This window comes from Crocuta crocuta, unplaced genomic scaffold (genome assembly GCF_008692635.1).
Source record: "Crocuta crocuta isolate KB4526 unplaced genomic scaffold, BGI_CrCroc_1.0 scaffold153, whole genome shotgun sequence".
NCBI lineage: Eukaryota > Metazoa > Chordata > Mammalia > Carnivora > Hyaenidae > Crocuta > Crocuta crocuta.
The window spans coordinates 1,830,832-1,845,879 of NW_027529525.1; the positions used below are offsets into that span (position 1 = coordinate 1,830,832).

The window sequence follows — 15,048 nt, forward strand, 5'->3', positions numbered from 1 at the left end:
AGTAATAATCATTATAAACATCACTGACTTAAAACACTGTAAAATTTAAAAAGCCATTTTAATTAAAGAAATTTCAGTTAATAATTCAACTCTTGGTCCTTCAGTTAGGAAAAAAATGGTAATTTAGAATTCAGTCCTTAATGGCAGCAACAAAAAAAGCACAAATGACAAAATGGGTTCTATATTACTGTATAAAAATACCTGCTAACTTAAAAAATGTTAAGATTTCGTGTCTTTTAAATAAAACCAGTTTTGAACTTATATTTAGGGTATAAAACGACAAAGGCAGCAGCTAGACTAAGACACTCTGAAAATTAAAGGAATGAGTATGAATTATAAAATTATATTGATCAAAAACTTATTTTCTCAGATTAAAATTTAAGAAGTCAAGGGAATATGTGGTTAATCCTTACTGGATATCTTGAATATCATAATTTCCCTTATATTTTTAATCCATTCATCTTGCTATTTTATTGCAATTGCTGTGAGAATTAAGCAATGAAAAAAGACAGCAGTTTGCATTAGAGAATACAGATGTTAACAAACCTTCAAGCAAATTTGAAAATGCTGCATTACAATTAACAAATTAGTACAAAGCCTTTTTTTCAAAAAATGTTTTGTTTATTTCTGAGAGAGAGAGACAGCATGAGCAGGGGAGGGTCAGAGAGAGAGGGAGATACAGAATCTCAAACAGGCTCCAGGCTCTGAGCTGGCTGTCAGCACAGAGTCCTACGCGGGGCTTGAACCCACGAACCATGAGATCATGACCTGAGCTGAAGTCAGATGCTTACCTGACTGAGCCACCCAGGTGCCCCTAAATTAGTACAAAGTCTTAAAAGACATTACCAGCAAATAGCAGAGAATTCTTTATCAATTTTTATTACTGGTGTAACAACAAATGACTAAATTGTAAATTCTCTGAATATAAAATAGCATCTAAATAATCTTGGAATGTCCTTCAGTAGATACTAAGTATTTAATTTTGAATTTTTTTTATCAGAGTTCAAAATCAGTGAAATTATTTTTTTTAGAGACCACTAAGCTTAAAGTTCTTTATAAATTACACAGCTGTTCCTAGATTCCCAAAATACATTATCTTAGGAAATTAAAGCAAAATACCACATTTCCCCAAAGGGTATAATATAAAATTATAAGTAATATACTTCAAAGAAGAGCACTGACAGAGCTGATAAGTAATTTAAGTGGTTCCTTATCTTTGCATGTTGCCTGAGGGTAGTGTTATAGGACCTGATATTCCCATTAAATTCTGCAAAGTAACTTACATATAGGAAATATTTAGTACATGCTTGTTGAAAAAAGAAATAATGGAAATAAAGAATCCAAGTTAAAAAAAAAATCCAAATTTTATTACTGCAAATAGAAGAATGTATCTTGTGAATCCATATGGTTCATATGTCCTATGATTATGAGTCTCAAACTAAACCTTAAAATACCAAAATCCAGTCTAGGGCCATGCCTCTCAGTACAAGACATGTTTTTCCTACATAAATTTATACCCAAGCCCCTAAAAAAAAGTGGGTAAGCTGACTGAAAGGGGGATTTAAATGTCCACAGCAAATTCTGTAATACCTAAATTTATCGGGGCTACCCAGAGCTACCCAGCTGAGGAATCAGCAAACTGATGTTACTTCCTCACTATCTACTTCTGTGTATTTATAGTTTTTCCAAAGAACTCTAAGTTCTTCATAAACACTAACCAATAACTGCCCATTCTTTTATCACTATGTTTTGATAGGTAAAAATATCCTACTATCCAGACATTAAGTAACCAGTATAAAAAACTCAGCAAGTTAGAGATAGGCCCAGAATAAGTGTGTAAGTTATTCAAACCTCAGCCTATTCTCCTTCTCCCACATATTTTATTCCCACCTTCATAGAAAACCAAAGGACTTGTATTTTCTTTTGGAACCAACTCAGAAGGCTCTGCCAGGTAATATTCACCTTTTATCTCTGGCTTAAAAACATACTTTACATACCTGCATATCAAATATAATAAATGAATAATGCTAAAAATGTAGTCACTGGCTGGGAAAAATCAACAACTATTTCAACTTAAAGTTTTGAATTATTTCTTAAACCACTTAATAGAGTACTTTATAAACTAAAGCAAATTCTATAGTAACTTAAAAACTGATATTCTGGAAGTACAGCAGGAGAAAAGAATAGCAATAACAGTCCTTGTTCTCTTAATGCTTTTTCCACATACTTATAGCAATTGTAGTATTTTAGTCTCATTATCTAGAGATCTGATTTCACTTTAGACTATGACCTCTTCAAGGGCAGAGACTATTTTCTTCTTCTATCTCTGGAGTATAGCAGAGTGGCTGGTACATTTTGAGATGCTCAGTAAGTATTAGTTGAATAAATACACTTTAAGTTGTCAATTATCAGAGAAATAGGCTTCAAAAATAACTTTGGGACTTACCTGAAAGAATGGAGAAAAGGCTTTGGTTATATTTTATAAGGGAAACAGGAAAAATGGGAGACAGGTCAGTAGGTGAATAAGACTAAAGGAAATTAAGTTTGAGAAATGGGTGTAAAAGATAGACAATGTCTGAAGATCTTTTCTTTTTCTTTTTTTGGGGGGGAGGAAAAAGGGAAGCTTATATCATCAGAAAAAAAGGTACTAATTCAAGAAAAGAGAATACATATTCAGAAAATAGTATAAAAATTTTGACTATAAGGCTATAAGGAGAGTCCAGAAGAAGATATTGTATCAAATTGGGAAAAGCCGGTAGAATTCAATTTATTTGTTATATTTGGAAACTGAAACAAGAAGTTTTTTTTTTCCTTTTTACTAAATGCTTTTGTTAACTGAACAAATCTGAATAAACTTATAACCTGAAAAGTCCTTTTAAAAGGTCAGATAATTGTTGCATTGTCACAGTATTTTTTAAAAAACAATACAATTACAAACCAAGTACATTCCAGCCCGATCAAAGATCCCACAAAACAGAAAAATCACTAACAACCACATTGAAAATGTACAACAGCAATGTCTTGTCAACACGTCTGTACAGAGCACAGACATGACAGCTAAAACAGACAGAAGAGAAGATGCTTTTGACAGCCAGTGTGTGTGAATGATTCTTTGAGTCAGATGGCAGCAACAAGTTACCAACTAGGAGATCTGCATGACAACTAACCATCCATCTGTATCAAACACCATCTGGCCAAGATGACTCTGGCTTCTGTGTATTTGACACTCCTTCCAATTCCAAAGACTAGCAAAACAAGTGGTCTACCAGCATCTAAAGAGGTAAGCAGGTACTTAGGTATGTGTGCCATAATGCACTCTGCATTCTTTCTTAGTGTTCCAAAGAAAAACTGAGAACAATGCTGATCAAATACAGTATACATTTTAAATTTATTAAAAATGGTTGTCCATACATGGCTTCCTTGACTATCATAAACAAAGCAAAAAGCTTATCCTTAGAACTGTCCCTTTATCCAGGGAAAAATTTCAATTCATCTTTAAAGCTAAGGCAGCATATTCTCTATAATTTTGGATATACAGCTGCTCAAGTTTTCATGGGTTTCATAAATATTAAAAGAGTTCTATAAATTTTTTCCCTATTGCTGACCCTGAAAGTTCTCATTTATTCATATTTTCCAAAGCACTTATTTCCTAGATAAGGGAAAGAAGTTCAAGTACCCTTAAGTCATTGATGATACTTGCAAAAGGTCAAACATTATCTCTTTTCATCCTTAAGAACTAATCTTAATATTCTGAAAAATACCACTGTTTTCCTCTGGGTATAAGAAGAATAGGAATATACTAAATTGAATGGATTAAAAAAAAACCAGAATCTCAATGTGAAAACCTTTCAGACTGTTCCAAGATTAACAAAGAGAACAAAAGCTTTGTAGGATGCTACTACAAATGCTCTCAATACAGAAGCACCACAGTTCTTGAAGGAAGACAATAATAATAATAACTGTCCCAAAACACAGCACTTTGATCACAAACTAATTGTTTTATCTTGAAACTCTGGGTAAACTAAACGTCAACTTCAAGTTAAGAAATAAAAGTTGGGGTGCCTGGGTGGCTCAGTCAGTTAAGTGTCCGACTTTGGCTTGGGTCATGATCTCCCGGTTTGTGGGTATAAGCCCTGCGTCGGGCTCTGTGCTGACAGCTAGCTCAGAGCCTGGAGCCTGTTTCAGATTCTGTATCTCCCTCTCTCTCTGACCCTTCCCTGCTCACGCTGTCTCTCTCTCTCTCAGAAATAAATAAAAGCATTAAAAAAATAAAAATACACTGTATAGGATTAGCAACTCAGAGATCCTGATTTATACAGCCTATTCTCCAACCATTCTCTGCTATATTTTCTTTCTTTTTTTTTTTTTAATGTTTTATTTATTTCTAGGAGAGAGAGAGAGAGAGACAGCGTGAGCAGGGGAGGGTCAGAGAGAGAAGAAGGCACGGACTGAAACAGGCTCCAGGCTCTGAGTTGGCAGTCAGCACAGAGCCCGACGCGGGGCTCGAACCCACGAACCGCGAGATCATGACCTAAGCGAAAGTCGGACGCTTAACCGACTAAGCCATCCAGGCGCCCCTCTGCTATATTTTCTTACTATAACTAGGTTATAAACCCTGCCCTCCCCTATCCTCCTGGCATCAAGTCTTACCTAGACCTACAATTGATAGACAAGATTATCAATCCAAGTATCTACTATTAAGTGACAGTGCTGCCACCAATATCTCAGCATGCCAAATGGTAAACTATGACATACTATTTTTATTTTGCAATCTTGTGTTTTGTTTCTGATTACTTATTAGCTTTTTTGAGCTTTGGTTTCTTTCTAAAATGAAAATGGTATTTACTTGAAGGATTGAAGGAAATGACATGTATAAATTATTTGGTACATAATAACCTCTTCGCAAATGTTAGTTGCTTTCTTTTAATAATGAGCAAGGTATTTACATTATATCTGTTACCATAGAATGTAGCTCTATTACCACTGAACATGGACAATTTGTCACCAGACTTAGCACACAACTTCCCCATGCTTTAAACTAGTTTTCTCAGTCTTTGTTCTAGTTTGTTGTAACCCAGGACTCAGAAGGTTCTTTTTGAGAATGCAGTATGATACCTCCATTGAATCAAAAACATTCTGTCAAGCAAAAGAACTAAGAGCCCTAGTTGTTCAAAGTTTGCAAAGAGAAAAAATAGTAAAAAATGATTTTGGAACAATTAATGGCTGTTAAAATTTATAAACGTAGCACATTTGTTGAGAAAATGCAAAATAACACAATGTCTACCATCACCACCACCACAAAACCCCATATATGTACAAGGTAAAAGTAAGTCTTTCCTTTCACTATGCCTTACATTCCTCCTCAGAAGTTAACTACTGATACACTGGTATATACCCTTTCAGAACATCTGTGTACATATATACGTATTTTACTTTTTAAAAACAGAACTGATCTGCAATCAGTTTTACAGGGTAAACAATAGTTTACCCTGTACGGCAACTAATTCAAGGCCCAAGTCAACTCTACCACTGCTCTATAAAATAGTTTCTGGTCTTATTCTGTATGCATATTAAAAGTTGCCCATATGGGGCACCTAGGTGGCTCAGTCGGTTAAGTGTCCGACTTTGGCTCAGGTCATGATCTCACAATTTGTGGGTTCATGCCCCGTGTTGGGCTCTGTGTTGATGGCTCAGACCATGGAGCTTGCCTCAGATTCTCTGTCTCCCTCTCCCTCTACCCTTCCCCTGCTTGTGCTCTGTCTCTCTCTCTCTCTCAAAAACAAATAAATATTAAAAAGAAAAGTTGCTCATGTCAGGGGCTACTGTGATTAAAACACCCCTCTACTTTGGAAAAATCAGAAGACCTCTTAGTGTTGGGTACATACGAATGCTTACACAAGGCAACAAACAGAATAAGCAGTATCAGACTGTGAATCCTTTAAGTGCACGCTCTATGTTTTACTTATCTTGGAATCCCTAGCATTTATTACGTACGTGGCACATAAATTGTAGAATGAATGAAATATTAATAGCAAGCATTACACTCCAGCTCCTCTTCATAAGAGATGTATAAATCACAAAGTAAGGATTTATCTAAGAAAATAGGAAGCTAAATTAGATTGTTCATAGTAATGGGAAGAACACTTTCAATACCTGGAAAGGGTTGTGATTTAGCTAGGCTAGTAAAATAAATGTGGCTTCTGGATTCAGATAAACCTAGTTTCAGTATAAATTCTGCCACTTTGCCTAAAAAAATTAACTTATTTCTGAGTCTCAGTTTCTTCATTTGAAAATGGGCTAACAATGTCTACTCTGCAGGGCTAGGAGGATTTACATATAAAGTAAGTGATACTTGTAAAATATATTCATTCAAGGAATGTTAATTTTCCTTTCTGTTTCATGAAGTAATATAAATTTAAGGACTGAATGAGGAAGAGGATGCAATTGGTTCAGCATTAGCTGGGGTTACCTGACATTTTAGTATGGTCTAGAATAAAAGCTATACTGGAAGAAAAAGCTAAGACAATTTAATTGCATGGTGGCAAGAGTGCCTTAGTATAACAATGGAACATTCGGTATAGAACTAAAAGAAAAAAACTACTTAAGGGGCCAGGGAAAGTAAATATACCTGCTGATCAATAGTAGGATACTAGTCACAGAATGAGGAATTAAATTAGATGACTATAAGCACTCTGGTAAACACAGCTTTGATAAATCTTAGTGACAATGATGGTGAAGATAAAGACATTATTGAAAAATTTTGATCTTTTTCAGATCAGCACCATTCTAGTAAATAAACAGATGATTCACAGATTCTGGAAGAATGTATATCACATTACTAACAGTGCTTACCCCTGGAGAGCAAGGGAAAAGACAATCACTTTATACTCTGTATATCTTGAATTACTTGCATTTTTTCAATGAGCATGTGCTGCTTTTGTAATTCCAGGCAGTAATACTTTAAAAATCACTAACCTCTCCTTATTTGAATTTGTTTCCTTCATTAATTTGTAACATTGGATGCCTTTGCTTGACCGAATGCTCTTAAATGGATGTAGCACACCAACTTCTTAAAGAGGAGTCGTTACAATTTTATTATTATTTTTTAATTTTTTAAAATGTTTATTTACTTTTGAGAGAGAGGAAGAGAGAGAGAGAGACAGAGAGAGACAGACAGACAGAAAGACAGACAGAGCATGAGCAGGGAAGGGGCAGAGAGAGACAGAGACACAGAATCTGAAGCAGGCTTCAAGTTCTCAGTTGTTAGCACAGAGCCCGATGTGGGGCTTGAACTCACAAATTATGAGATCATGACCTGAGCTGGTGTCAGACGCTCAACTGACTGAGCCACCCAGGCACCCCTAAAATTTTATTATTCTTTGAGAGGGAGAGGAGTGAGAACGCACACATAAGCAGGGGAGAAGAGAGAGGGAGAGAAAGAATCTTAATCAGGGTCCACACTCAGGATGGAGCCCGAGGTGGGGTTCAATCCTACAACCTTGGGATCATGATCTGAGCCGAAATCAAAAGTCAGACACTCAACCAACTGAGCCACCAGGCCCTGACAGGAGTCTTACATTTTATTTCTTCACAGAAACACTATGAGAAGAACTGGCTTGGAGTATGGACAACTAAGCGGTGAAAGGCTGTTGAGTTTGTACAGATGAACAGCAAAAAGACATAGCTAGTAAAAGAATCTAGGCTACACCAATTCTTTTCTTTTTTTGCAACAGGTTTTTAAAAGTTGTGGTAATATATATACACACAACTTGCCGTTTTAACTATTCTTCAGTTTATAGTTCTATGGCATTAAGTATACTCACAATGTTGTGTAATCATCACCACAAACTATTCATCTTCCTCAACTGAAACTCTCTCTTAAGCACTAATTCCCCATTCCCTTTCCTCAGCCTATAGAAACTTACCCTACTGCTTTCTGTCTCTATGATCTGACTACTCTAGGTATCTCATATAAGCAGAGTCATACGTATGTCATTTTGTGACTGGTTTATTTCACTTTGCATAATATCTTCAAGGTTCACTCATGTTGTACTATGTGTCAGAATTTCCTTCTTTTTAAAGGCTGAATAAATTCCACTGTATGTACACACTGCATTTTGTTTATCCATTCATCCATCCATGGACTTTTGGGTTGCTTCCACCTTCTGACTTACAAAGATTGCTATGAACATAGATGTACAAATATCTCTTTGAGTCCCTGCTTTCAATTCTTTGGGGTACATATCCAGAAGTGCTAAGTCATATGGTAATCCTACGTTTATTTTTTTGAGGAAATACCATACATTTCCCATCGTGGTTACACCATTTTGCATTCCCATCAGAAATGTACAAGAATTCTAACTTCTCCACATCTTTGTATGAAGTTGGGTATGAAGTTGTATCTCACTGTGGTTTTGATTTGCAGTTCCCTAATGGCTAATGATGTTGAGGATCACTTCATGTGCTTATAGGTCATTTTATAATTTCTTTGGAGAATGTCTATTCACACCCTTGCTTATTTTTTATTCAGATTGTGTTGTTGCTATTGTTGTTGAGCTGTAGAAGTTTGTTATATATTCTAGATAGCAATTCCTTATCAGATATACAATTTGCAAATACTTTTTTTTTAATATTTAAAAATGTTTTATTTATTTTTGAGAGAGAAAGAGAGACAAAATGTGAGCAGGGGAGGGGCAGAGAGAAAGACACAGAATCAGAAACAGACTCCAGGCTCTGAACTGTCAGCAGAGTCGTACGCGGGGCTCAAACTCACAAATTGCGAGATCATGACCTGAGCTGAAGTAGGATGCTTAACTGACTGGGTCACCCAGGCACCCCAATACTTTATTTTTTAATGTTTGTTTGTTTGTTTTTGAGAGAGAGAGAACAAGCACTAGTTGGGGGAGGGCAGAGAGAGAGGGAGACACAGAATCTAAAGCATGCTTCAGGCTCTGAGCTGTCAGCACAGAGCCTGATGCAGAGCTCGAACCCATGAACTGCGAGATCGTGACTGGAGCTGAAGTTGGATGCTTAACTGACTTAGCTACCCAACTGCCCCTGTTCTCTCACCTTCTTCAGTTTGCCTTTTCACTCTGCTGATAGTATCCTTTGATGCACAAAAGTTATAATTTTGATGAAGTCTAAGTTATCTAATTTTTCTTTTGTTGCTTAGTCTTTTGGCGTTATATTCAAGAAATCACTGCCAAATCCAAGGTTATGAAACTCCCCCCCCCCATGATTTCTTCTAACAGTTTTATAGTATTAGCTCTTGCATGTAGTTCCTCTTTTGGTAAAAGGCAAATCCAATCCATGAACACGGAATTTTCCAACATATGTTGATGTCTTGTTTATTTTTTCCAGTAATGTTTTGTAATTTTCAGTGTATAAGTCTGTCACCTGCTTGGTTAAGTTTCTTCCTAAGTATATTATTTATTTTCATGATATTACAAATGGAACTTTCTTAATTTCCTTTTCACATTGTTTAATGTTATACATTAACATTCACATTGTTTAATGTATAGAAATGCTACTAAATTTTGTGTGGTGATTTTGTATCCTACAATTCTGCTGAATTTATTAGTTTTTACAGGTTTTTTTGTGGAATCTTTAGAGTTTTCTACATATAAGATTAAGTTGTCTGCAAACAAATCATTTTACTTCCTCCTTTCCAATTTATATATTATTTTCTTGCCTAATTGTTCTGGGTAGTGCTGGAAACAGTACTATGTTGAAGAAAAGTGGCAAAAGTGGGCATTGTCTTACTCCTGATCTTAGACGCCATCAGTGTTTTACTGTGGAGTATTACATTGGTTGTGGCATTTTCATAAATGACCTTTCTTATATTGAAATTATTTCTTTCTATTCCTGGTTTATTGAGTGTTTTTATCATAAAAGGGGTCGAATTTTGTCAACTCTTCTATTGCATAAACTGAAATGGTCATGTGGTAACCCACTTTCATTCTGTTAAAGTGATGTACTATGCTGACTGATTTTGTATGCTGCACTTTTTCTTACATCGCAAGAATAAATTTCCCTTGATCAGGTGTATAATCCTTTTAATATGCTGTTGAAATTGGTTTCCTAGTATTTTGTTGAGGATTTTTGCATCGATATTAATAAAAAATATTAGTCTGCAGGCTTCTTGCAGTGTCTGTGTATGGTGCTGGTATGAGGGTAATGCTGGCTTCATAAAATGCATTAGGAAATGTTCCATCCTGTTCAGTTTTTGAAAGAATATGAGAAGGACTGGTGTTAATTCCTCTTTGAATTCACCATGAAGCCACTGGGTATTAGGCATTCTTTGCTGGAAGCTTTTTATTTACTATTAATCTCTATTATTTCCTTCTTTCTACTAACCTTCGATTTAGTTTGTGCTTCCTTGTCTAGTTTACCATGGTGTAAAGGGAGATTTTTAACTTTAAATACTTATATTTAAAAAAAAAAGATCTCAAATCAATAACCTAAGTATTTAAAGTTAAAAATCTCCCTCTTGGCAAAGCTTTCACTGCATCCCCAAATTTTGGTACGTTGTGTTTTCATCTTCATTGGTCTCGAGATATTTTCTAATTTCCCTTGTAGCTGTTTAAGACTATGCTATTTAATTTTTTTTTAATTTTTTAATGTTTTATTTATTTCTGAGAGAGAGAGAGAGAGAGAGACAGCATGAACAGGGGAGGGTCGGAGAGAGAGGGAGACACAGAATCTGAAAGCAGGCGCCAGGCTCTGAGCTAGCTGTCAGCACAGAGCCAGATGCAGGGCTCGAACCCACGAACCGTGAGATCGTGACCTGAGCCGAAGTCGGACGCTTAACCAACTGAGCCACCCAGGTGCCCTCTGCTATTTAATTTCTACATATTTTTAGTTTTGCATCTGTTGTTGACTTCTAGTTTCATTCTATTGCGATTAGAAAAGATGCTTTCTATGATTCCAGTCTTTTAATATTTATTGAGTCTTTTTTTAATGGCCCAACATATGGGCTATCCTGGATACTGTTCCATATGAACTGAGAAAAATAGGAATTCTACTGTTGTTGAGTACAGTATTCTGTATATGTCTGTAAGTTCCAACTGGCCTACAATGTTGTTCAAGACTTCATTTTCGTTATTAATCCTCTAAACTGGTTGTTCTACCCATTACTGAAAGTGCTGAAAATAAGGTACTAAAGTCTCTACAGATGGCTGCTGTAGAACTATCATTTCTTCTTTTAATACTGTCAATGTTTGTAGCATAGGTTTTGAAGCTCTGATGATTAGTGCATGTATAATTACTATATCTTCTTGATGAATAACTTTGTCATTATAAAAGTACCCTCTTTATCATCTATAAAAATCTTTGATGTAAAGTTTGTTTTGTCTGATATCAATATAGACACCCTTGATGTATTTTGGTTACTATTTGAATGGAATCTTTTCCCATCCTTTCATTTCCAACCTATGCATGCATGTGCTTAAATCTAAAGTGAGGCCTGGAGACAACACACAGTGGGATTCTGTTTTTTTAATCCATTCTGTTAAACCATGTTTTTTGATTAGGATGTTTAATTCATTTACATTTAATGTAATTACCAATAGGTAAGTACTTACATTTGCCTTTTTGCTATTTGTATTCTATATATCTTACAGCTTTTTACTTTTCGTTTCCTCCATTGTTCTGTGTTTCGTTGTCTTTTTGTAGTGACACATTTTGACTCTCTTCTCCTTTCCTTTTGTGCGTATTCTGTAGATATCTTGTGGTTAACACTGAGACTACATACAACATCCTGAAGTTATGACAGTATCTTAAGTTCATACCAAACTAACTTCAACTGTATACAAAAAACCCTCCAACTTCATAGCTCCCTCCACCTCCCTACTTTGTTACTGATGTCACAAATTACATCTTTATATACTATGCACCCATTAATAAAGATTTGAAGTATTTTTTATATATTTGTCTTTTAAATCCTGTAGAAAATAAATGGGAGTTACAGACCAAAATTATAAGAATACTAGTTTTTATATTTGTCTATATTTACCTTTACAGAAAACTTAGTTTCATATGGCTTCAAGTTACTATCCAGCATCCTTTCATTTCAACTTGAAGGCATTTCAACTCTTCACCATTTCTTCTAGGCCAGGTCTAGTCGTAATGAACTTTTTATTTTTGTCTGGGAAAATCTTAACTTCTTCCCCATTTAAGGATAGTTTTACCAGATATATACAGAATTCTTGGTTAATAGGGCTTTTTTCCTTATAGCACTTTAAATATATTATCCCATTGCCTTCTAGCCTGCAGGCTTCTGCTGAGAAATCCACTGACAGTCCTATTGGGGCTCCCTTGTACAAGATGAATCCCTTTTCTCTTGCTGCTTTCCAGATTATCTTGTTTTTGCTGACAGTTGATTATAATGTAGTTTGAAGCATGGCTCTTTGAATTTATCCTACATAGAATTTATTAAGCTTTTTGGATTTGTAGATCTATGTTGCTCCCCAAATTTGCGAAGTCATCATTTAATATTTATTTAAATAACCTTTTTCTTTCTCTTTTTGTTTTTTAAAAGTTAATTTCTCTCTTCACCTTCTCCTATAATGTGTATATTGCCCCACTTGACAGTGTTCCATAAGTCTCTTAGGCTCTGCTTACTTTTCTTACTTCTTTTTTCTTTTTGCTCCTCAGACTCCATTATTTCAAATGGCCAGTTTGGGAGTTCACTGATTTTTCTTTTTCTTCTGCCTGTTCAAATCTGCCCTTGAACCTCTCTTGTGAAATTTTCAATTCATTTATTTTATTTTTAAACTCCAGAATTTGTTTCATTTTTTTAAAAAAGGTCTCATTGTGAATATTCCCATTTTGTTTATATTATTGCTTTCCTCATTTCCTTTTTTTTAAAAAGCTTATTCATTTATATTGAGAATGAGAGAGAGAAGGTGTGAGTCAGGGAGGGGCAGAGAGAGGGAGAGAGAGAATCCCAAGCAGGCTCCACACTTTCAGCACAGAGCCCGACATGGGGCTTGAACCCACGGACCACAAGTACATGACCTAGTTGAAGTCAGACGTTTAACAACTAAGCCACACAGGCGCCCCTCCTTTAATTTTTTGGTTCTATTTTCCTTTAGCTCTCTGGGCATATTTATGACTGTTTTAAAGTCCTTATCCTAGTAAGTCTGATATATGTTTATCAGCAACTACTTCTGGAAATTTATTTGATTCTTTGAAAGGGCCACATTTCCCTGTTTCTTCATAGGCCTTGTAATTTGTTGAAAACTGGGGCATATGAATAAGCTCTCCCAGTCTTTGTGGTCTGGTGTGGAAGATCTTTACTAATTAGCAGGCCCATCAGCCTTGAGATTGGCTCAAGGTAAAGCCTTAAGTTCTTCCTCGTTATTTTCTGTGTGTGTATCTTGTTTCAGCCAGTGTGTGTAGTATTCTGTTTGTTTATGATTTTCTCTGGCTGGTTGAAAGTATTTTACTTTCCCAAAAAGTCTTACACCAGCTTCTTAGAATCTTAGATGTTCTATTATATTTCTCTTCCTTTGATCTCTTGCACTCAGATGTCCACACTGCAGCCTCCCTGCAGTATCCACATGCAAAATTGCTCACCACTGCTTTCCACGACTTCCACCCTGACACCGAAACTATGCTACCATTCCCAACTCCGAGCTCCGAGTCAGGTGAGACAGAAAACAGTCCCTTGGATAGTCCACAGACAGGTCAGGAGGTTTCAAACAAGTTTCACTCTGCTCCTTCCTTTCTGAGGGAGGGAACCAGGAATTCAGTTATTTCTTCCCAACTGCACCACACCATTCTGGGCAGGTAGTAGGTCAAGGGCAAGTACAAATGCCATGAAATGTCCTACAGTTTTGAATATGGCTTTTTCTTGACTAGGCGTTTGCTTGGTTGCTGAAGATCACTGTTTTCCAGAACTCCCAGAAAATTTTTTCAATCAATCTGCAGTTTATTCGACGTTTTCATGGAAGAACAAGGGCCCGGAAATTCCTAGTCTGCCATCTTGCTGATATCACTCAATAGACCAATTCTTTAAGCATAATGTTAGGAAGCGCAGCTAGGCTCACTGACAGCATATCCCTTAGGGCCTTTCTGCCGTCAGAACGCCAGGCAACTTCTCCAAGGCTGTCCTCTTGCTTTTCTCTCTTGCTCTATTCTCTTCCCCCTTTGTGCCCCCTTCTCTTATTACTCCAAACAGCTCTGGAAGATGATTTCCAAACTTGTGTTTTCACCCGATTCTTTACTTCAAAGATCCATACTTCAACTGCCTGCTGAACATCTTCCCCTTATCTTCTAACACTTGAACTCAAAATATCTAAATCAAATCAAATAATAATTTTCTTTACCAAAATCGGCATTCAGAGCCTTTGCTCTAATCTTCATATTGTAAGTTTGAGAACTTGTATATATCGTCTTATTACTAAAGATTCTAAATGAGGAATACCTAGCTTGGTTTACTTCAAAGTTCAATTTCGTTTCTGGGACTAGTTAAATGACAACAAATTAGTGACTTTCACTGGTTTATTCGATTCTGTAATTCAAAAAACAATAAATATTCTATAAAATAAAATCCCAAGAAATGTCAAAAGGAAGTATATAGGTCTTCCCACAAAAATATTTTAGAAAAAAAACTAAAAAAAAAACCAAAAACCCATAATGAATGAGATCAAAACATAAAACCTAATGTCAGAACTATTTCATTATACCATAGAGAATGTAATGGCCAAAAAAATTAAATTTCAAAAAGACTGATATCTCAGTTTATTTAGTAATTTTTCTTGAAGTTTATTCATTTTTGAGACAGAAATACAGAGTGTGAGCAGGGGAGGGAGGGAGGAGGGGAGGAGGGGAGAGGGAGAGGGAGGGAGAGGGAGAGAGAAAGGGGGGAGGGAGGGGGAGAGAGAGAGAGAGAAAGAGAGAGAGAGAGAAGAGAGAGGAGAGAGGGAGACACAGAATCCGAAGCAAGCCCCAGGCTCTGAGCTGTCAGCACAGAGCCTGATGCGGGGCTCAAACTCATAACCCGAGAAATCATGACCTGAGCTGAAGTCACACTCTTAACCAACT

At 36.1% G+C, this 15,048-nt stretch overlaps 1 protein-coding gene across 7 annotated transcripts in view; it reads right to left on the reverse strand.

The window, feature by feature from the left end:
* TANK (TRAF family member associated NFKB activator) overlaps window positions 1–15,048 on the reverse strand; it is a 94,740-nt gene that overhangs the window by 34,478 nt on the left and 45,214 nt on the right. The gene's annotated exons all lie outside the window — the stretch shown is intronic.